Genomic DNA, 24,019 nt, shown 5'->3' with positions numbered 1-24,019 from the left:
AGATGCTCAAGTTAAGAAGCTCAACATGAAGATCCCACAAGTTCCTAAGCAAGTGTCAAGAAGGAGCTTGGAATTGAACATACCATTGGTGACACCTCATGCACCTCAACATGCATTGAAGATTGGAGGACAAGTCACAAGAGCCAAGACAAGGCAAGATGTTCACTCAAGTCGAAGAAGTCCAAGAAAGTGCAAATGAACCAAGACATTCCAAGAAGACTCAAGGTTCTTATTTCTAGAATGTATTTGGAGTCCTCTTGATTTTATATTTAAATGCACTTTCAAAAGGTTTTCAAATAGTTTTTATACTTAATTTTTTACATCTTTGAAAACCATACACACACCCAAAATGTGTTTGAAAACCTTGGACTTGAGCCCAACGACCATAGCCCAAAAGCCCCTCGATTTTAAAGTTAAAATGAAATTTCACTCAGGGCCGGTCAACCGGGCTAGGCCGGGCGATCACGGGATGGAACCTGGAAATCCAGGCCATCTCGAATTTTATCGAGCCGGTTGACCGGGTTAAGCCGGGCGACTGCGGATGCGCTTCTGTTTCAAACAGAACAATCCAATTTGGACTAGGGCGGGCGACCGCTGTGGATCGGTCGACCGGGATAGGTTTTTGAGCCAAATTTTTTTAGCAAACAGTTAGCCCTCGCCGAGCAACCGCCATATGGTCGGTCGACCGCGAAGGTAAGAATTTTAAAAATAGAATAGGGTGCCCAATAGGGGAGGACGACCGCTGTAGCCTGGTCGACCGCTGTGGTCGAGCAAACTAGCCGTTGGGGCGTTTTCTGCTTGACTTTTTCAAGCCTATTATTTACATTTTTACCCCAAACGGTCATATTTTTAAATACACTATATATACATCATTAAAACCTATCTTCACATGCTTTTGAACATTTGAGAAAGATCAAATCCCATTTCTTTTTTAGCCTCAACATTTTATTTCAAAAGCTAAAAACCTCTTTGATCTTCCATTTCTACATGTTATCAAGAGGCACTCCATAGGGCTTTACAATTGTATATTCTTGGAGTGATTGTGAGTTCAACTTTGTAATCCGCCTATTAAGCGGCAAGAGAGTTTTTCATTTTCTTTGTTCTTCATGTGAAGGTCTTCTCTTCGGCCCGAAAAGAAAAGTGAAGAAAAATGTCTCTGATTCGGCCCATGAAGATAGGTGAATCATGTGCAAGGGTTTGACTCCCTTGTCAGGGCTTCGTGTGAAGGGCTTCGCTTTGGCCCTTGGGAATGGAAAAGCAAGGGTTTGTTCCGTTTGGAGATGAAGGAGTCGAGTGTACGGCTTCATCATTTTAGTGGAGATCCCAATGAGGTAAACTTGGAAGAGTGAAGGAGGTCAAGTTGTGACCGAACCACTATAAATCTTGTGCCTTGTGGATGCTTGCTCTTTTCTCTCTCTCTCTCTCTCTCTCTCTCTCTCTCTCGCACGTGTGGTAATTGGTAATCTCTAACCTTACTTATGTTTATGCTTTAATTGAACAAGGGTTAGTGAATGCACTTAAGATAAATGTCTAAACTCTAAATTGTATTATAATATTTATTTGAACAAGGGTTAGTTAAATGTGCATGATTAGAAAGTTTAATCCATAGAATTTATTGATATACCTATTTGAACAAGGGTTAAACTAATTAGTGTTTAATTAAATGGATTAATTTTTAATCTCTTTTAATTAAGCCTAAAATTTCTAATTGACCAATTCACCCCCCGCTTGGATTGTCACCCCTGTATTTCAAAAATCATTTGAAAACCTATTGAGAGTGCAATTTTACATAAAATCAAGAAGACTATAAATACATTCTAAAAGAGTATACTATGAGCCTTCTTGGAATGTATTCGCTCCTTTGCACTTCCTTGGACTTCTTCGACTAGAGTGAACATCTTCAACTTGATATGGCTCATGTGACTTTTCCTCCAATCTTCAATGCATGTTGAATGGTACATGAGGTGTCACCATGGCATGTTCAACTCCAAGCTCCTTCTTGACACTTGCTAGGAACTTGTGGAATCTTCATCTTCGTGCTTCCTGACTTGAACATTTTCAAATGACTAGTCTCCAATGTAGGTGCAAGCTCTTGGTTCCTTTGATCCTTGATCCACAAGCCATGTGTTGAGAAGAGTTGTGTAATGGCGATTATAACATGAAATTCCTGTATATAACACAACACCTCAAAGCAACACATTAGTCCAAAAATACTAATCAATTTGGTTTGCTAGCATCAAAATAAGAAGGTAAGGTAAATGATTAACCCATGGGAACCCTTGAGTTTACACTAGTTACACATAAGATGTAGGGCCCACCTGCACTAGTTTAGGGCTAACTTGCATTAGTTAGAACATATAGAGTCTTAAAACTCATAAACAACTGGAACATAACTAATCATATTCAATAAGCTGTTAACAATTAGTCGAGTCTAGTTGATTAAGTCTAGGATAGCGGTCCTAGATGTGTTAGGCATCATAGTTTATAATAGGCGCGCGAGAACTACGTGGCCTTGACTCCTATAGAGGCGGTGATATGTAGGCGGCTTCGGATGAACATCAGATCGTCCAAAGATTCGGGCCCGAAAAATAATTAGAGTCTTAGGGTTTGTTGTCAGAGTTTTAGGGTTTGTGTTTGTGGTTATCACTGTTTCTTGCATAAGATCATGACAGTGTGTTTTTTTTTAAATCGAGATTGTTTCTTTATGTGATTACTCGCATGTTTAGCTGTAAATCTCACATGCTTAGCTGTAGCATTAGCATGCTTATTTTATCTAGTTTACTGCTTATTCACATGCTTAGCTGTAGTTCTCACATGCTTAGTTGTAGCTCTCTGAAATCCGGAAGGGCAACAACCAAGAGGGGGGTGAATTGGTGTTTTCAAATTTTTCTATTTAAAAAGCTAGGGCAAGTAAGTTTGGCCTAATTAGTTCTAACCCTTGTTCAAGTTATATTAAAAATAAAAGGGAAAGAGATTACTAACACCACAAGAGAGAGGAGAAAGAGTGAGGAGACCACACGATGATTTATAGTGGTTCGGTCACAACTTGACCTACTCCACTACCCAAGTACTTCGCCTTTCCTTGGGATTTTCTCCACTAAGGTGAGACTCCTTGACGCTGTCTCACAAAGCGTATACACATTCACCACCTCCACAAGGGGACACACCCTTGTATTACAAATCCACCTCCAAAGATGTTCTTCTTCATTGCACTCCGGCCTTGAAGCAAGAAACTCCTCTTTGCAATCTCAGATACACATGAACGGAAGAAAAAAGGAAAATGAAGAACACTCAAGCCTCTTATAGGCATATACAACTCTCAAAGCTCACAAGACTCCTAATGATTAACACTAAAAGCTTAGGGAGAACCTCTTGACAAGAAATGAATGCAAGTTTAAATGCTCAAGAGATTTGAAGAAGAATCCTTTTGATTTTCAAGAGAAAAGCTCTAAGTTAGATATTCAAATATTCAAATGGTGTTTTGAGAAGGTCTTTGATGGGGTTTAAATAGCCCTAGTTCATTTGGGAGAGAATAAGGGCAAAACTGTAATAAAACTGGGTGGTTGCAGCTACCCACTGTACACCCCAACGTCTCTTTTGCGAGTCTGTGGCGGTCGACCGAGCCACCGCGGTCGCCCGCCCTTATCGGGCGCCCTTTTTATATTTCAAAATCTTTATCGTTGCGGTCGACTAAGGTAGTCGTGGTCGCCCGCCGATAGCTTACTGTTTTTAGAAATATTTTGGCTTAAAAAGGTTACGTGGTCTACCAGACCTACGCGGTCGCCCGCCATGGGCTTACTATTTCTAAAATTCATTTTGCTTAAAAACTTTTTGCGATCGACCGAGGGGTTGGCGGTCGACCAGCCCGATAAATTTCGAGATGTCTTGGAATTCTAGTAAGCATATTGCGGTTGACCCGCCCTGAGTGAAAATCTTTTTTTAACTTTGAAATTCAGGGGCTTTTGGGCCATGGTCTTTAAACGTGTGTTTTCAAATACATTTATGCACTTAGAAAAATGGTTTTAGAGATGATTTGAAAGCATTAAATATGCAAACACAAAATGCCAAGAGGACTCCCATGCGTTCTACGAACTATAATCTTGGGTCTCTTGATCTTCAACCTTGTTTAGCGCTTGCACGATCTTCTCCTTGTCTTGAGATAGTCTTCAAACATGTTCTTGCACTTGTGGATCCCTTGAATCTTCAATACACCATACAGCTTGAAGGGAGACCACCAAGACTTGACTTTCTCCAAGACTAGCCCTTGATTTTTTTGCTTCAAGTGTTGACATGAATGGACCCTATCTTAATCACAACACTTGAACAATCATTAGCAAACTACCATCAATTTGGGTTTGTTGATCATCAAAACAAGAGAGAGATGTACCATTGGGCTTACATTCTCCCCCTTTTTGATGATGACAAGCCTAAATTGATTATGGGGTTGGAGGCATCCCCTTGATAAAATATTTATACAAACTTTGCCTCCCCCACAATATATGGTTATCATAAATATGAAGATTAAAAGATATATGAATCTATTCGGAATAAATGACAATGAGCACAAGATAAGCATAGGTAGAGCTAACATGTTGGCTAGGGAAAGCATATGCATGGAACAGAAAAGTGAGAGAGCACACATGCATACATAAGCAATTTACCATTCTTCTCCCCTTTCGTCACATAAAAAAGAATGGGGAATGATAAAAGTAAGTGAAAAGCCCCCTTTGTGGTGATATTTTTATTATTATTGCAATTATTTTTATAAAAGTCGGATTCTCCCCCTTTTTTGTAGAATACATGCCTAGATATTTATAGTATTTAGAGAGCAAGTAGACATGATCATGGTCTTGATGAGGCAAGAAGCCTAATGATTAGATGTCTTAATTCGAATGTGAGTGTACACTCTCCATCTTACGGATAAGAGGACTAAGAGTACAAATTGAGTAGCTTTTAGGTTTAAGTTGACATCATGACCATGCTTTCCATAACACACAATTATTCAAATATATATATATATATAGTATATGTATATGCATGCCAGTTCAAAATTCTTTTACCTGTTGAAGTGACCACATATTCAAACCACTCCTAAGATCACAAAATCTCTCGTCACTTAGGGGTTTGGTGAATATGTCAGCAAGTTGAGCGTCAGTGTGAATGAACTCAATTGATATGTCACCTTTCTGTGAATGATCTCTAAGAAAATGATGTCTTATCTCTATATGCTTTGTCCTAGAGTGTTGAATAGGGTTCTTGGTTAGATTGATAGCACTAGTGTTATCACAATGAATTGGAACACACTTAAAGGTGAGACAATAGTCTTCCAAGGTGTTCTTCATCTAAAGGACTTGTGCACAACAAGCTCCTGCAGCAATGTATTCGGCCTTTGTAGTGGATAAGGCGACCGAATTTTGCTTCTTACTAAACCAAGAAACAAGGGATCTACCTAGGAACTGACAAGTGCCGCTTGTACTTTTTCGATCCACTCGACATCCGGCAAAGTCAGCATCCGAATACCCTAATAGGTTTAAATCATTGGACTTTTCATACCATAAACCTAGGCTAGGAGTCCCCTTGACATATTTGAATATTCTCTTGTCACATTGCAAATGGGATTCCTTAGGATTTGACTGAAATCTAGCACATAAGCAACACTAAACATAATGTCTGGTCGGCTTGCAGTCAAATATAGTAGACTCCCTTTCATACCCCTTTTTTTTATCAATAGATGGGCCAAGATTATCTTTGCTTAGTTTGGAGGATGTACTCATGGGAGTAGGCTTTGTTGGAGAGCTATCCATCCCAAACTTTTTAAGCAATTCTCTTGTATATTTTTCTTGATTAATGAATATGCCATTTCTTAATTGATAAATTTGTAGACCTAGGAAATATTTGAGTTCTCCCATCATGCTCATTTCAAATTCATCTTGCATACATTGAGCAAACTCTTTACACATACTCTCATTTGTTGATCCAAAGATGGTATCATCAACATATACTTGTACAATGAGTATGTCACTTCCTTGACGTTTGATGAAAAGGGTTTTATCCACCTTACCCATATCAAAACCCTTGTCTAATAGAAATAAACTAAGCATGTCATACCAAGCTCTAGGAGCTTGCTTTAAACCATACAAGGCTTTGTCCAATTTATAGACATGGTTAGGAAATTTAAAATCTTCAAATCCGGGAGGTTGTTCAACATAAACTTCCTCCATTATTATCCATTTAGGAATGCACTCTTGACATCCATTTGATATAACTTGAATCCTTTATGGCAAGCAAATGCAAGAAGCATCCTAATGACCTCTAACCAGGCTACTGGTGCAAAGGTTTCATCATAGTCGATTCCTTCTTCTTGATTGTAACCTTTGGCTACTAATCGAGCTTTGTTTCTTTAAATCTCCCCTTATTCATCCAACTATTTCTATAGACCCATCTAGTGCCAATCACAGGATGGTCTCTAGGTCTAGGAACTAATTTTCAAACTTTGTTTCTTTCAAATTGATTTAGCTCCTCTTGCATGGCAATAATCCAAAAATCATCTTTCTCCGCCTCATCTATACTCTTAAGCTCTATATGTGACAAGAATGCAGCAAACTCACAAATATTTCTATACTGAGACCTTATTTTGACTCCTTGAGAGGTATCACCGATGATTTGGGTACTTGGGTGACCAGATAGAATCTATTTCCCTTTTTCTTGATCATCAACCTCTTTAAGAGGACTTTCTAGCTCTAGTGTCTCTAGAGTTTCGCTAATATTATCAACAGGCACTTCATTTTCAATTTCGTTTAGATTTGTATTTCGGGGAATAACCTCATAATCTTCATCATCATGTGATCTTTTCATTTCTTCACTAAGTTCATTAAATTTCACATGAATAACTTCTTCAACACATAGTGTTCTTCTATTGAATACTCTATATGATTTACTTCTAGTAGAGTATCCAAGAAAAATACCTTCATCGGATTTGGCGTCAAATTTATGAAGGTACGTTTATATTCAAGATATAACACTTACATCCAAACACCTCAAAATATTTAATATTAGGCTTTCTATCATTCCAAAGCTCATAAGGTGTTTTGTGAGTGTGAGGCCTAATCATGACTCTATTGATGACATAGCAAGCCGTGTTAACGGCTTCCGCCCAAAAAATTCTAGGCATATTTTTATCATGAAACATAGACCTAGCAATTTCCTGAAGAACCCTATTTTTCCTCTCCACTACACCATTTTGTTGTGGGGTTCTAGGTGTTGAAAAATTGTGATCAATTCCATGTTCTTTACAATATGAACTAAAGTGAATGTTTTCAAATTCGGTTCCATGATCACTCCTAATTTTGAAATCTTTCAACCTTTTTCAACTTGTAGTCTATTGCATAAAGTACAAAAATTTTCAAATGTTTCATCTTTGGATGCAAGAAAACAAACCCTAGTAAATCGAGAGAAATCATCGACAATCACAAACACATATCTTCTACCATTAAGACTACATGTTTCCATGGGACCAAACAAATCCATATGCAATAATTATAATGTTCTAGAAGTAGATATGATATGCTTGGGCTTAAATGAATCCTTGTGTTATTTACCAAGTTGACAACCTCTACATACAATATCATTCTCATATTTCAACTTGGGTAAACCTTTCACAATTTCTTTTGAGGCAACCCTCGACATTAGATCCATATTCGCATGTCCTAGCCTTTTGTGCCAAATTCATAAATTGTCTTCGGCAGAGGAAAGACATTTCACGTCTTGGTCATTTAGCTCTTCTAGGACCAATGAATATAGGCTTCCGTCTCTAGCCGCAGCAAATTTAATTTTACTCTCATTTTCTTTCTTAACTATGCACTTGTTATTTTTAAATAAAACTTCACAATTAACATCACATAGTTGGCTAATACTTAACAAATTTTGGTGAAGGCCTTCAACAGGAAAAACATTTTTTATACTAAGATCTTTGAATTTAATAGTACCTTCCCCAATGATTTTTCCTTTGCCATTATCTCCAAAGGTAACATGTCCTTGATTTCCCATGACAATGCTTGACAATTTGGTAGGGTCTCCGATCATGTGCCTTGAGCATCCACTGTCCAGGTACCAGTTATTCGTTGTAGCTCTTGAGCTCAAACACCCCTACAAGAAAGTTTTAGGTCTTGCCCTTAGGTACCCAAGCTATGTTGGGTCCTCCAATGTTAGTATCAAAAGACCTATCTTTTCTTACCCAAACAAGTTTAGATGATTTTCTCTTTCTACATGCATAGTTGTAATATCCAAGTTTTCCACAAAAATAGCATGTTGGTGAATAGATGTTGAAATTCTCGAAAAGGGTTTTAGACTTGACAAACTTGTTTTTATAAGCAACCTTCTTTTGAGGCTCTTGGTAGCCAAGACCTTGTTTCCCAATAGAAACCTTGCTTGCTAAAATTTCATCGAGTTTGTCTTTTCCACATGTATGTCTAAGAATAAGTGCATCATTTTCACTTTTAAGTTTCTTGTTCTCATTGTATAGTTTTTCAATATCAATATACAATTTTTCATTTTCTTCTTTTAAGTGATCAAATTTATATTTTTGATTTTCATGTTTTCTTTTTAATAAGGTGATCTCCATAAAGAGTTGATCATTTAATGAAGATTTTTAATCAAGCTTAATTTTCAATTTTCCAAAATCCTTGGTTATCATTTCAAGAGACTTTTTTAATTTTTGATTTTTAGAAACCTCAAGAAGTAGTGCTTTGTTGACTTTTTGACAAGTGTCTATTAATTCATTCATGGTGGGTTGTTCATTTTCATTATCACTTTCACTACCACTACTATTATTACTATCACAACTTTGAACAAAAGAGTCTAAGATTTGACTTACATTGAGCTTGGAGGAATCACTGGCCACGTATCATACAAAGTTAGATTTCTCGTTCCATTTGATTTGCTTTCTGACGTGTCGTTCAGCCCATCCCAATTAGCACTGAAGCTCTTCTTCTTCTTGTCATCTCTTCCTTTTCTTCTATCTTCCTTCTTCTTTAATGATTGACAGTGAGTACGAATGTGTCCCTCTTTACCACATTCGAAACATCGAATAGTATCATCATCATTATCTCTTCTTCTTCTGTTTATATCTCTCTTTGGGGAGGTGCTTCTTCTTGAGCTCCTATTTTCCGATTGAACTTCCCAAACCTCGAGATCCATTTGGAGAGGAGAGCCATTTCCGAAGTTAGGTTTTCCGTACTTAGCTCTCTCTCACTGTCATCTTCTTCGCTTTCAACCCTGGCCTTGAAAGCCACATCCTTCTTCCTAGATTCTTCCTTCTTTCCTTTTCTTTTGCTTTCCCTCTTATTCATCTTCATCTCATGAGTGATGAGGTTACCCATGAGGTCGTTTAGTTCAAGGGTATCCAAGTCTTTTGAATGCTCTATTGTCGTGATCATTGGATCCCATGAGTCAGGAAAGCATCTCAGGAGTCTTTGGACCAGTTCATAGTTTGTATAGGTTTTTCCTAAAGCATTCAACTCATTTACAATATTAGTAAACCTTGTGAACATGTTGGAGATAGATTCTCCTTCATGCATCTCAAAGGCTTCAAAATCACTGATACGCATATTTACTTTAGATTTCTTCACTTGAGTTGTCCCTTCATGGGTTGTCTCAAGTGACGTCCAAATTTTCCTCGCAGTCTTACAAGTCGAGACTCTATTGAATTCTTCAGGAGAAAGTGCACAAAATAGTAGTATTACTCCCTTGACATCCAATGTAGCCTTACTCTTGTCGACGGGACTCCATTCCTTCCTATCCGTTGTGGGTTTAATGTACCCGTCTTGGATTAACTCCCAAATTTCAAAATCTACGGATTTTAAATAAAAAGCCATTTTAATTTTTCAATACACGTAGTTTAGTCCATTAAAATACGGAGGTCTATTTGAGGCAAGACCCTCAATATACTCCGAGGGAGCTACCGGAAGAGGAAGGGGATTAGATGAGGATGGAGGAGGATCGGTTGCCATGGATCTTTCTCTTGTAGATTTTAGGATATAAAATCTCTATTAAGAGCCTTTATCTTTGATGCCAAGTGAAATCCCGAAGGGCAACAACTAAGAGGGGTGAATTGGTATTTTCAAATTTTTCTATTTAAAAAGCTATGGCAAGTGAGTTTGGCCTAATTAGTTCTAACCCTTGTTCAAGTTATATTAAAAATAAAAGGGAAAGAGATTACCAACACCACAAGAGAGGGGAGAAAGAGTGAGGAGATCACACGATGATTTATAGTGGTTCGGTCACAACTTGACCTACTCCACTACCCAAGTACTTCGCCTTTCCTTGGGATTTTCTCCACTAAGGTGAGACTCCTTGACGCCGTCTCACAAAGTGTATACACATTCACCACCTCCACAAGGGGACACACCCTTGTATTACAAATACACCTCCAAAGATGTTCTTCTTCGTTGCACTCCGGCCTTGAAGCAAGAAACTCCTCTTTGCAATCTCACATACACATGAACGGAAGAAGAAAGGAAAATGAAGAACACTCAAGCTTTTTATAGGCGTATACAACTCTCAAAGCTCACAAGATTCCCAATGATTAACAATAAAAGCTTAGGGAGAACCTCTTGACAAGAAATGAATGCAAGTTTAAATACTCAAGAGATTTGAAGAAGACTCATTTTGATTTTCAAGAGAAAAGCTCTAAGTTAGATATTCAAATATTCAAAAGGTGTTTAGAGAAGGTCTTTGATGGGGTTTAAATATCCCTAGTTCATTTGGGAGAGAACAAGGGCAAACTGTAATAAAACTGGCGGTTGCACCTACCCACTGTACACCCCAACGTCTCTTTTGCGAGTTTGCCGCAGTCGACCGAGCCACTGTAGTCGTCCGCCCTTATCGAGCGCCCTTTTTAAATTTTAAAATCTTTATCGCTGCGGTCGACCGAGGTAGTCGCAGTCGCCCGCCGATAGCTTACTGTTTTAGAAATATTTTGGCTTAAAAAGGTTACGCGGTCGACCAGACCTTCGCGATCGCCCGCCATGGGCTTACTGTTTCTAAAATTCATTTTGTCTAGAAACTTTTCGCGGTCGACCGAGGGGTTGGCGGTCGATTGGCCTGATAAATTTCGAGATGTCTTGGAATTCTAGTAAGCATATTGCGGTCGCCCGGCTTCTCCCGGTCGACCGACCCTGAGTGAAAATCTGTTTTTAACTTTGAAATTCAGGAGCTTTTGGGCCATGGTCTTTGGGCTTTAAACGTGTGTTTTCAAATACATTTATGCACTTAGAAAAATGGTTTTAGAGATGATTTGAAAACATTAAATACGCAGACACAAAATGCCAAGAGGACTCCCATGCGTTCTACAAACTATAACCTTGGGTCTTCTTTATCTTCAACCTTGTTTAGCACTTGCACGATCTTCTCCTTGTCTTGAGATAGTCTTCAAACATGTTCTTGCACTTGTGGATCCCTTGATTCTTCAATGCACCATACGGCTTGAAGGGAGACCACCAAGACTTGACTTTCTCCAAGACTAGCCCTTGATTTTCTTGCTTCAAGTGTTGACATGAATGAACCCTGTCTTAATCACAACACTTGAACAACCATTAGCAAACTACCATCAATTTGGGTTTGTTGATCATCAAAACAAGAGAGGGATGTACCCTTGGGGTTACACTCTCACATGCTTAGCTGTAGTTCTTTACTATTGCTGATTATTACTTTTATTATCATCTACTGACATTTGCTCACTGTGCAAGTTTGTATCTTTAAATGTAGATGTACATGAGTTTGTTTATTGTTTGCTAGATGTGTTGAGTTATGACTAGATGGGATGTGTAGAGACTGGTAACAGGGTTATCTGTTATCGGATCAATACTAGTATTCTACGCCTCTTTATAAGACGGTGGATTCTAGTATTCATTCTAATGACATATGATACTGGTACCAACTCTCTTTAGGCATGGATGTTAGATGTGATGTTTGAAGATAGATAGCAGGGTTATCTTATATTGGATAAGCATTAGTCTTCTACGCCTCTCTAAGAGACGTTGGATTCTAGTGTTTATTCCAATGACAGATAATTCTGATATTACTTCTCATTAGGACCTAGATGTTTTTTTTACCCATCTCCGGGACATCCATGCTTAAGTAGACATTTTCTCGGGGATATCTATTCCCATTTCACATGATTTTAGCCAAAAATTCTTCGAAAATAATAGTAAATGGCATAAGAGACCGAGTGCGCTCGAGCGAGTTAATTGCCTAACACCTTCCCAACTCGTAATTAGGCACGGAACCTATATATCTCTTGATTTTATCCATTGCACAAAGCATTTGGTTTTTGTTCCATGGCCTATCTATGGGTGGCGACTCTAAGTTATTTTAGGTACGTCTTGATTTCAGGGCTTTTGTCTTCAGATCAAGAGGTATCTCATTATACATCGCCACTCGTGCTATGCAGAGCTCTCATTCACATGTGGAGATCGTAGAGGCTGTTGGGGGCTCGTCCCTCATCAATCTCAGGATCGGAGTCCACAGGCTAGCGACTCTGCTGGGGATCTTTCGAGATTATGCCTAACTCTGATAAAAATGCCATTTTAATTAATTTTGAAGAAATTTGGGCCAAAATCAAGTAAAATGGAAACCTTTTCGTTGAAAACCAGGGGCACAAAATAGGTGCGTAAATAAAACAAAGGCTCACACACTCACTCTCATCCCTTGCATATATTATCTATTTTGTGGTTACTTTCTGCTGTGGTTTGTTATGAATGTGACTATCAGATGACCTATTTGGGATACTATGAGCAGGAGCTGTGAGGGCTATACCCGCCTTCTAATGCATCCCCGCACCAGTAGTATACTCAGCACCTGGACACTTCGTGTGTAAAACGGATATAGTTCGTGCACTGGATGACAGTCACAGTGTGCAAGTAACTATGCACCCAGCCAGGTGGACCTCAGCCTTACCCCTCTATGTATTGCATTGTCCTCTTGTTTACATATGGGGACGAACATGTGTTGCTTACACATGTGGAGCCTAGAGTTAGGAGCCTTATCCTATCTATAAACTAGGGTAGTTCATCTTAATGTGGCTACAAATGCGGTTCTAGTACACTCATCAGTCTGTCATGAGTCAAGACATTCTTGACTTCGTTAGATTATACTAGGGTTGGTGCCCCTAGTTAGGATATATATTTGTATATATATATCTATATTTATTGATCATTAGATTAGGACCTACTTATTTAATGAGGTTTCCTTATCTAATTCAATCAATTATCTCAATTCATCTTTCATATATAGATTTGGTCAGTGTCTTTTACTTACCACCCTTATGGCCATGATCTATTCCTTGATCCTTTGATCATAGATTTGATTATATCCTGTATCATTGATACATATCCTATATATTGATTATTAGATTAGGGTCTATTCTTAGTTAGGATTCCTTATCTAAGTTAATTAATCATTTCTATTCATTATCTAGGTTTTTATCAGATCGATGGCTTTTAATTGTCATTTTCATAGCCATGATCTATCCTTCGATCTTTCAGTCGTCCGATTCGACCCATTGTCACATGTCCTCATCTATGGTCAGTCTTTCATTTGATTACATCACTCGTTGACCATGTTCCGTTTGCCGATCATGTGCTTATTTTGCCATCATTATTTGAGTGAGAGTATCATTGCTGAGAGTCCATGCATTACTGAATACTTATTCATATACCCATATATTGAGCTTTGAGATTTCCTTTTGTAAGGCTGTTATGCTGCCGGATTTTACCTAAAATATTTTGAGCATGACCGCTATCTTTCAAAGTCAGTGATAAACCATGAGTTTACCTTAGCATGATCCTTTTGTTTATTCTTATCTATCCATTCTGTAGATTATAATTAGATTATTGGTTCTTTATCCATAATATATTCCTTGCTCTATTATACATAAAATTTATCAGTATCTTCTATCATGGATTTGCCATTCTTATATCGTGTTCATTAGTGGATTACTTAAATCATGCTTATCTATATCACGATTGCATGATCATTACTGAGATGAAAAACCTATTTAGATTAGGGGTGTTTATTGTTTCTACTCTTTTGTACCCTAAAGAGAACAGTCATACCCAAAGAAGACAAAGGAGTGGTTGAGGATTCCTTCAGACCATGTTGGTGTAGGTTATGTTACCACTGCCCATTTTCTTTGACCCTCATAAATAGTCTCTTTCTGACAATTACAACTCAAATACTAATAGATATGCTCAAGATTGCTCTTATCTTGATTTGTTCAGAATTTTTATCCCATGACTATTGATCTAGTGTGTGTGCTTCCAATTTAAAAGTTTGAGTTCGGCAAATGACTACTGTTCCATAAGACTAACCATTTCCAAATACATTTAATCTAGGCGGTCTATTTCTTCCCCTACATTGCCAATATAGCATTTTATTGCCACACTTAACCTATGCCTTATGGGGATACCTTTTTAGAGATTCCTACTCCGGGATCGAACTCTGTAATCATCATTATCATAGAGGAAGGCATGATACCATGAACTTTCAGTGCCAATTCATTACCTTTGAAGAAATATCCTATGTTTTGAAACTTGTGTTTCATTGAGTGTACACCAACCCTTTATTATCAAAATTGGAAAGGTTTAGCTGTATTTATGTCAATTCTAGCATGATGTTTCTGTTAGCTTTTCTCATTGAGTCAATGTCCAGTTCTTTGCCAACTCAGATGTAGAACTCAATGAGGCACGTCCAAAAATCATCAATGTACTAGAAGTTTCCTTTGAAATAAATATTTGATTCCAATGTTATCAATATTCTTATGATTCACTCTTAGATCTAATGTCTAAATAAACAAAGACACCCTTCTCGGATGAGAATGCAGACAAAATTCCCCTCGAGATCTGAAAGACGGTCAAACGAGAGGAAGAGCGTCAAGCATAGCCACTTAAAGAAAAAATCGAAGCTAGGGATAGTGGTATTGAAATTCAAAACTGAAAATCCGATGTAGGGGGGTCCCAAGTTATACTAGAATGGCAACACAATGAGGAGGGAGAATATGGTTGTTTTAAGAAATAGAATCTACCAATTTTAATACCTTTAAACCGATTTTAAGATTAAGAGATCAAGAATCAATATTCAAGCATACAAGTTAAATCTAATGGTGCAATGCAAATAAAAGAGCAAAGAGATAGAAAGAGTGCACTCGAGATTTAAAGTGGTTCGGTCCTCAAATCCGAGGCCTACTCCACTCCACCAACCAAACCCGTTGATGGCTTCACTATTTGATCTTCTTAACCTTGGCGAAGATCGAATGCCAATTACAATAGCTTTAACTTTGGTGGCTATCCTCACCCCAATAGCTTTAACCTCGGTGGCTATCCTCACCACGGAGAATAGGCTATGCTTCTCCGAATACTCGCCCGAATACAACACTCGAAGGTTTGAAAGAAAGAAATGAAAAATCCCTCACAAGGGTTACAAAATGGATGTACAAATTTGAGCCTATGATTCAAATCCTAAAGATGGTGATGAGAGGCACAATTGAAGTTTGATTCACTCTTGGATATTCAAATGAAATTTTAGAGTGTTAGGATTGATACTTTTGAATGTTTAGAACACCCATATTTATAGGAAAAACAAAATATGACCGTTCAGTGGCATTACGGTAATTTCTGGAAAAACACCAACGGATATAAATCTAGCCGTTATTAGTGTTCTCGGAGTTCCGAGAATATTTCTCGGAGTTCCGAGAAAAAATCTCGGAGTTCCGGGAATTCTAACAGAAGATGAAAAAATGTCTACTGGACCATTTCTCGGAGTTCCGAGAATAATTCTCGGAGTTCCGAGAAAAACTCTCGGAGTTCCGAGAAGCCTATGAAGAGCAGATTTTCAATTCTGTTACTGGGCTTCCAACTTAACACCAAGTTGGGATTGCTTATGAGGGTTCCAAGGTGTTGGAGCTCCACAAATACAATCACATATATTTTTAGGGTGTGTGAGATTTACTTAATTATGCCTCTAAAAGCCTAATCTCGGTTTGGATCAATTACATTCTAAAAGACAAAAAATGGTCATCAATATGAATTTCTTCATGTCTTCAAGTCTTCATGACTTCTTGCTTGATGACTTTGGCCTTCCAATTAGTGGTCCAATGTGGGCTTCTTGGCCTTCAATCCAAGCATCCTTGATCTTACTTTATCATGATCTACAACTTAGACAATCAAACACATTAGTGATAAATGATCACTTGTGTATTGGAATCATCAAAACAAGATGGGAATGCCAAGGTAAAAACCATTGGGCTTACAAAAACTCAGAAAAGATGAATTGGTAAAACTTTATCTCCCGATGAGCGCAAAGAATTGATAAACCTATTTAGAGGGGTTTGAGGTAGTCTTGCTTGATCCTATATGGGTAAACCGGGTGAATGTCATGTGCAAAGCAAGACTCCATCTGCTTTAGACATCAAGTCAAGAGCGGAAATTTAAGAGAGTGAAGCATCAGACATACAGTGGAGCTGATGAGATTGTTGAGAGAAGGCTTTCAGGTAGTGAAGTCATGGTTACAAGAGCCCTAAAAGAGCGCTTGGGCTGTGTACTTTCAGTATGATTCCGAGGTGGAACATTTCAAAAATGAGGATATTACTAATGTCTAAAGGCAAAAGAAAAATGAAAGAGAACATTCAAAAGAAAGGAAAGTGTGAGAGAAAACTAAGAAGGAGAAGGGAATGTGTCCCTAAGATAGCTCCTTAGGAAAATCAAAGACCCGAATGATGGGGTCAATGAGGTAGATTGAATATGAAAATTGTCTTCAGCATTTGGAGACTATTGAGAGTTGTGGGACCTTGAGTAAAAAAATTCAAGATCTCTGAGATGAAAGTAGAGCATTGTGATGGAAGTCTTGCTAGAGAATACCGCCAGACTCCTCGACAAAAATATTCAAAGCTGTTGAACCTTATTCCACAAAAGAGCTTGCATGTCAAAACACCAGGAGACCATCCTTGGATGCCTGAGCCTTTACAGCCAAAATCCTAACGTCAGAAAAACTATTTACAAACCTTTGAGCCGCAAAGTTAAAGCCGAATATTTCTTTCAAACATATAATAAACCAGGGGCATTTTTGCATCCGAACTACGCGAACCTGATCCCCAGTTCTTTAGGGGTACGTAGGCAACCTGATTTATTCAGGTTCGGTTAACCTTTAGGAAAAGTCAAATTATTCCCTTTCAACATTTAAAGCTAAAAGCTAAACCATTCTTTATTAAACCCCAAAGCAAACTACGCGGATCTGATCCTCCATTTTTGGGCTACGTAGGCAATCTGACAAGACCAGATTCGGTCCAAATCGTTTGAACCAAAAAAACATCCTACCCGTTTGAACCCAAGCCTACCTAGAAAGCCCTTCTGGTAAAACAAGCAAAGGTTCAAGGCAAACAAAAATAAAAACAGAAAGAAAAGAAAAGTGAGTCATGTACTTGCTAAGTTGATAACCAAAGGAGTTGACTTATGCAAAAGAAAGGGTAGCGGTATGATGGATTGAAAATCTGAAAGGGCAATCCAATCAGGGGCAAGGACTTCCCATAAAGAGTGAGCTGATTAGATGCAGGAGTTCCTCAATCATGAAGAGTTTCAAAAATTGAGTAATGTGAGAATTCCAGGCAAAAGTTGAGACAAGTGGTCTGTTAGACCAAAAACCTTGAAGGCATTAGTTATGACTTATTACAAGGAGAGTCGATGAGATGGAGAAGTAATCTCTAAGCAGGGCATGATCACATAAATAGAAAGTTGATGAGATACAAAAGGAGTTCTTTAGTCATAAGGAATTCCAAAGCTTGGGTAGTACGAGTGATTCAGACAAAAGTCAAGAAAAGCGGTCTGCAAGATTAAAAACTTGGAAGATATCAGTTGTGACTTCCTGCAAGAGGGAGAAATCAATGAGATAGAGAAGCAGTCTTCAAACAGGGCAAGACCCGGAACCTGAGTAGTGTCGGTGAGACTTACTTTGATATCCTTTTAAACTAGGGGCATTAAGACTGAGCAATCCGAAGGGGGTAATAACCATCACGGAAGTCCTGATGGAGAAAATTAGAACCTCTTGACATAGTCTTCGAGATTACTCTGCGAGCAGCTAGCCTTACCATAAAAATATATATAAAACATCAGATCTGAGAGTGAATCAAAAGTTTGTTGAGTTCTTGAAATAAATGTTGAGCCTCTTCAAAGTGAGTCAAGTTTGTTAAAAAATCGGAATCCTCCTTGATTGAGTCCTTCGAAGTCTGTTCCTCATTCATATTCATTTTGTTTCAGGGTCCAAAGTTGTCTGGTACTGAAAAGAATGGATGTATACCTTCAGAAATGAAAAGAAAAATCCAGAGTAGATCCTGGTTTAGGAATTAAAGAAGGGCAAGAGGCATGTTGTTCGGACCTACCAGAGACATCAAAGCCTCAATCAGTGAGCTGTAAAAGAGAAAATTTTCAGACTCGGCCATTGTGGAGATTGCCTTATTCAAATACCAAAGAAAGAACCCAAGCGAACAAATTTTTCCTACTTATTCTGGTTCTGCTTTCTTATGACTTTTTTCATGAAATTACATCACACTAGGGGCATCTTTTATGACCTACCAGATCATAAAAGATACCAAGCACACAATGATAACTGTGATAGCTATTCTCAGCAGATAGAGACAGGAGATGCTTGAGTACATTAATTTGAGCCAAATTCCTCAATTGAAATCATCCTCAGCAAAGTCAATCTTGAGAATATCAATTTTCCCAACGGAGTCTAGAATTAGCTCGCACAATGTCCAAAACTTAAGCAGAATACTGTTCACCTTTGGAAAAGAGTCAATACCTGAAAAACCCGTCAAGTTACATGAATTCTGTTCTCAGCACATATCATGCACTCCTAATTATTCTCAGCAAGAGATAGTTATTCCATCGAGAATCTGTCTCATCCTTCAATTGAGAGTCTGTCTCATTATCATTCCTTTGAGAATCTGTCTCACCATTCCATTGAGAGTCTGTCTCACTATTTCATTGAGAGTCTGTCTCACCATCCCATTGAGAATCTGTCTCACTATTCCATCGAGAGTCTGTCCAATCCTTCAATTGAAAGTCTGTCTCATTATCCCATTGAGAGTCTGTCTTATCATTCCCTTTAGAGTCTGTCTCACTATCCCATTGAGAGTCTGTCCCATCCTTCAATTGAGAGTCTATCTCATCATTCCGTTGAGAGTCTGTCTCATTATCCCGTTGAGAGTCTGTCTCACCATCCCATTGAGAATTTGTCTCACCATTCCATTAAGAGTCTGTCTCACCATTTCATTGAGAGTCTGTCTCACCATCCCATTGAGAGTCTGTCTCACCATTCCATCGAGAGTCTGTCTCGTCCTTCCCTTGAGAGTCTGTCTCACTATCCCCTTGAGATTCTATCTCATTATATTCTGTGTAAGACCTCTGAGGCATCCCTTCCGTGTAAGACTCCGGAGGCATCCCTTCTGTGTGGGACCCCTGATGCATCCCATCTGTGTAAGACCCATGAGGCATCCCATCTGTGTCAGACCCCTGAGGCATCTCTTTTGTGTAAGACCCCTGAGGCATCTAATTCGAGTGAGACCCCTGAGACATCTGATCCTTCCAAGAGTTCAATCTTGGCAAAATCATTTTCTCTATTCTTTTCTTCTTTAACCAATCTTGGGCCAGTCAAAATGTGTTGTCTGGTTAGCTTTGGCATTTGCGCGATAAGCACGCTCTGCCAAAGAGAGGCATCTGTAGACACCCCATTTTGACCGAACTCTAAATAACTTAGTTCTAATAAAACCTTCATCAAATCAGTGATTTAGAGCCTCAAATTTCTTCCTAGGGTAGATTAGGGTCTCAACCAAGGTTTAAAATTTTGGTTTCGGTAACCGTTTCGGACCCCACAAAAAACTGAAATTTCGGTCCGAAATTTGGTAATTTGGTTCGAAATTTCGGCCGAAATTTTGTAACACTTTCTTTCAAATAAATAATGTCATTAAACCGAATAATTTCGGTTCGAAATTTGGTAAATGGCGAAAAATTGAATTTCAGAAATTTTCGGTTTCAGTCCCCACCGGTATCCGAAATTTCGAATTTCGGTCGAAATTTTAAACCATGGTCTCAACTAAGTCCCCGCAAAATTTCATCAAAATCGGATGAAAAATGCGAAATAAGACGAGTGCAGTTTACAAGGTAGTGTAGTATAGTGGAAAAGTAGTGGTGTGTATTAGCCATTAGCCTAGGTAGCTTTTACACTAGAGTGAAAATGGGGGTGATTTAGGTAATTACACTAAGAAGACTTAGCTTAAGATGTAAGCTACCTTTAAACCCACCCTAGTTTTTTATTTAATTTATTTCTGAGACCACCCATTTTCAGCAAAATCAAATGTAAACACATAGGATGGGTGTCTTAGGGTAATAGAAAGAGATAAAATTATGTTAATTTTTTACTTAAATTTTTCTCCTTAGACCACCTATTTTGAGCAAAACCAAGCCAAAGCTAACATAAAGAGAGGTGTTCAAATAAATGATTAGAGTTAAAAATTAAGGGCCTAGCCTATAAATAGAAGCTTAAGCTTCTTTTGTAAGCTAACAAAAAAATTAGGGTTCTTAATCTAATTTTAGAGAGAGAGCTTTCTAAAGAGAGAATTTTAGAGTGAGAAAAAGTTTTAGAGAGAGAAATAATGAGATCTAGAGAGAGAAAGAAAGAGGAGAAGAAGCTTTCAATGAGAGATCCTAGAGAGAGAATTTAGAGTGAGAACGAGTTTTAGAGAGAGAAATAAGGAGATCTAGAGGGAGAAAGAATGAGGAGAAGAAGCTTTCAAGGAGAGATCTAAGAGAAGAGTCCAAGAGATGCTAGAATTTGAAGTTTCTCACACAAGGTTGGTGGATTTTGAGTTTATTTTAAGTTTTCTTTGAAAATCTAGTCTAAATGAGAAATCTAAGTGGAAATGCCTAAAAATAGTTAGATCTACCAACCTTAGGCTAATATCTACCAAAATATATTTAAACATATGTCTCATATAAAGATCTAAAGCAATTCACCTCAGATTTTAAGTTCTAGTTGAATTTCGATGTGAAAATAGCAAAATTAGGTGTTGTTCAGCCTCCTTTTTGCCTTTTTCATCAATTCCTGGTTAAAATTCATGAAAATTTCACACGTTCACACAATGAGGTGTGGAGCTCGTTGAGATCTTCGATTTGGCATATAATGGCCCAAAATTGGTCAAGAAATGAAGAAGTTATGCCAATTTTAAGATTTTAGCTGAAAATTTATGTTAAAATGGTGAATTCTTAGATGATTTTTGTGAAAAATCTTTAGATCTGATGTGTTAGGCTTTGGAATTAAAAGATATATGTGGTTAATATGTGTGTTATGTGAATATCTAGTGAAATCCATGATAGATCTAGGGTTTTGATGTGAAATGCTTTTTTAAGGTGTTGAAAAACTTCAAAAATACATGTTGTCCAGATTTGTATGTGTGCTTTTTCGCTAAATTTCGGTTAGAATTCGCAAATGTGATACACATAAAAGTTGTAGAGCATTTCAATACCTTCAACTTGACAAATCATTGCCCTAATTTGGTCAAAGAATGAAAAAGTTATGACATTTTTAAGATTTTAGCAAAAAACACCTTATTTCCAGCTTGCAGCTTAACCAGAGATGGTCGTTTTCCGGCCAGATCCAGCCGGAGTTGTCAACTCCGAAAGTTTTCCTCAATGAATTTCCTGAAACTTTGGTTTTGAACACTTTTCCTAAAAATGTGTTTTGATTTATCTGTTTTGCAAAACAAAATTGAAACTTTTGAAAACAAAACTGCATAAATGAAATCTAAAATCAGCCCAAAGATGACCGTTTTCCGGCCACTTCCAACGAGAACCGGTCGTAGTGAATAACTAATCAAATGTTCTTTGAGGTGTCCCCTACAACTTTGATGTGTATCACGTTTGCTAGTGTTGCCATTTGGATAGTGTGATTTTCAATACAAATATTCAGCTTCCATGTAGAATGCAAATGCATGCTTTTGATGCTTGATTCATATTTAGCCTAGTTTGTGATGGATGAGATGAAATGCTATGAATTTTTTGAGTTTAGTTTATGATATTATATCTGTTATAGGCTTTCACTCGTGCTTAAGTTAATAATTTTGAATCTTGTTATGTTTGAATGCCTTGAATTTCATGATTTGTGTAATGCTTTGTGATGCAAAAATGTTAAATGCATGCAAGTGAAAATCAAAACTGAAATGAAAGATGTGGAAATGATTAACTAAAAGATGTTAGGAGGCAAACTCAGTTACATTAGAAAGTTACTCATAGGAGATGTGCTTCGCCTCATTAGAGAGTCAACCCCTAGGAGAGCATCCGAGTGTCATAAGTCGTACCCCCTATTAAGTTGAAGACTTAAATTGGTTTAGTTGTCTTATCCCTATTTATCATTGCAAGGGCAATGATAAGGATACTTGGAGCCCATCTCTGTGTTTAGGAGACTTGTTCAGTCTCACTAGCACCCTCCTTTGTCTCCTCTTCTTCTAGGAGACTTGCTTTAGTCTAGTTAGCACCCCCCTTAGAGCTTATAGGTTAGGAGTCAGCCAATAGGCTAGGAGTCTACCGTTTAGTTAGGAGTCCGTCCTATAGATAGGAGTCTGTCCTCTAGTTAGGAGTCAGTCTTTAAGGAATCTATCCTATAGTCATAGGGAGGTAGGATTTTGTCCAACCTTTCATAAAGTCATGGGATTCTGTCCAACCCCTGCAAAGTTCAAGAGTCTATCTTATCTTTGCAAGATACAGGAGTCGATCCTACCCTTATAGATGATAGGAGTCTGTCCTACCTTTACATAGTATAGGAGTCTGTCATTTAGATAAGAATTCCCCTTAGGCTTTAGGAATTATGTCCTTAGATTTGACACTCCGCCAAGCTGTGGATCACGGGGTGTGGTCTTATAGGTTCCCTTTAGCTGAAAGGGTGAGAAAACTTTAAAAATCCAAAGACAATGGAACATTTTAAAAATTCAAAAAAGCATTGGAAAACTTTAAACACCAAAAACATCAGAAATTCAAAACTAAAAAATATTTGAAAACCAGAATAGCTTAAAGTATTTAAAATGTTAAGAGTCATTAGGAGAGTAGTAGGAAAGTCTGTTTCCGAACTACGTTGGCTTGATCCCCCAACACGGGGTACGTAGGCAGCTTGGGATATTTATCCCAAGTTCAGTCAAACTTTGCAAATAAAACTTTTGAGAACTTCTTTCAAATACAAACTTGCAAACTGTTTTCGAAAAGATCTTCCTCTAGAGTTAGGAGTCTGTCCTAGACGTTTTGAGTGTTTTAGAGTTAAGAGTCTGTCCTAGCTAAGAGTTTGTCTGTGCGTCTGTCTGGTCAGTTGGCGTTACTCTTCGTTAACTGATGACTGGATTAGGATACGTTAACTAGTCAATTAGTTTTCTTAGGACACAGCCTAGTTACACATAGGATGTAAAGCCCACCTGCATTAGTTTAGGGCTAACTTGCATTAGTTAGGGTAAATAGGGAGTCTTAAAACTCATAAACAACTGGAACCTAACTAATCTTATTCAATAAGCTGTTAAAAATTAGTCGAGTCTAGTTAATTGAGTCTAGGATAGCGGTCCTAGATGTGTTAGGCATCATAGTTTATAATAAGCGCGCGAGAACTACGTGGCCTTGATTCCTATAGAGGCGATGATACATAGGCGGCTTCGGACGAACATCAGATCATCTAAAGATTCGGGGCCGAAAAATAATTAGAGTCTTAGGGTTTGTTGTTAAAGTTTTAAGGTTTGTGTTTGTGGTTATCACTGTTTCTTATATAGGATCATAATAGTGTGTTTTCTTTTAAATCGAGATTATTTCTTTATGTGATTAGTCGCATGTTTAGCTGTAAATCTCACATGTTTAGTTGTAGCATTAACATGCTTATTTTATCTAGTTTACTCCTTATTCACATGCTTAGTTGTAGTTCTCACATGCTTAGTTAAAGTTCTCAC

This window comes from Tasmannia lanceolata, unplaced genomic scaffold (genome assembly GCF_043159265.1).
Source record: "Tasmannia lanceolata isolate RefF3 unplaced genomic scaffold, GAP_Taslan_0.1 ptg000015l, whole genome shotgun sequence".
NCBI classification, from domain to species: Eukaryota; Viridiplantae; Streptophyta; class Magnoliopsida; order Canellales; family Winteraceae; genus Tasmannia; species Tasmannia lanceolata.
This window is presented reverse-complemented; position numbering follows the sequence as displayed.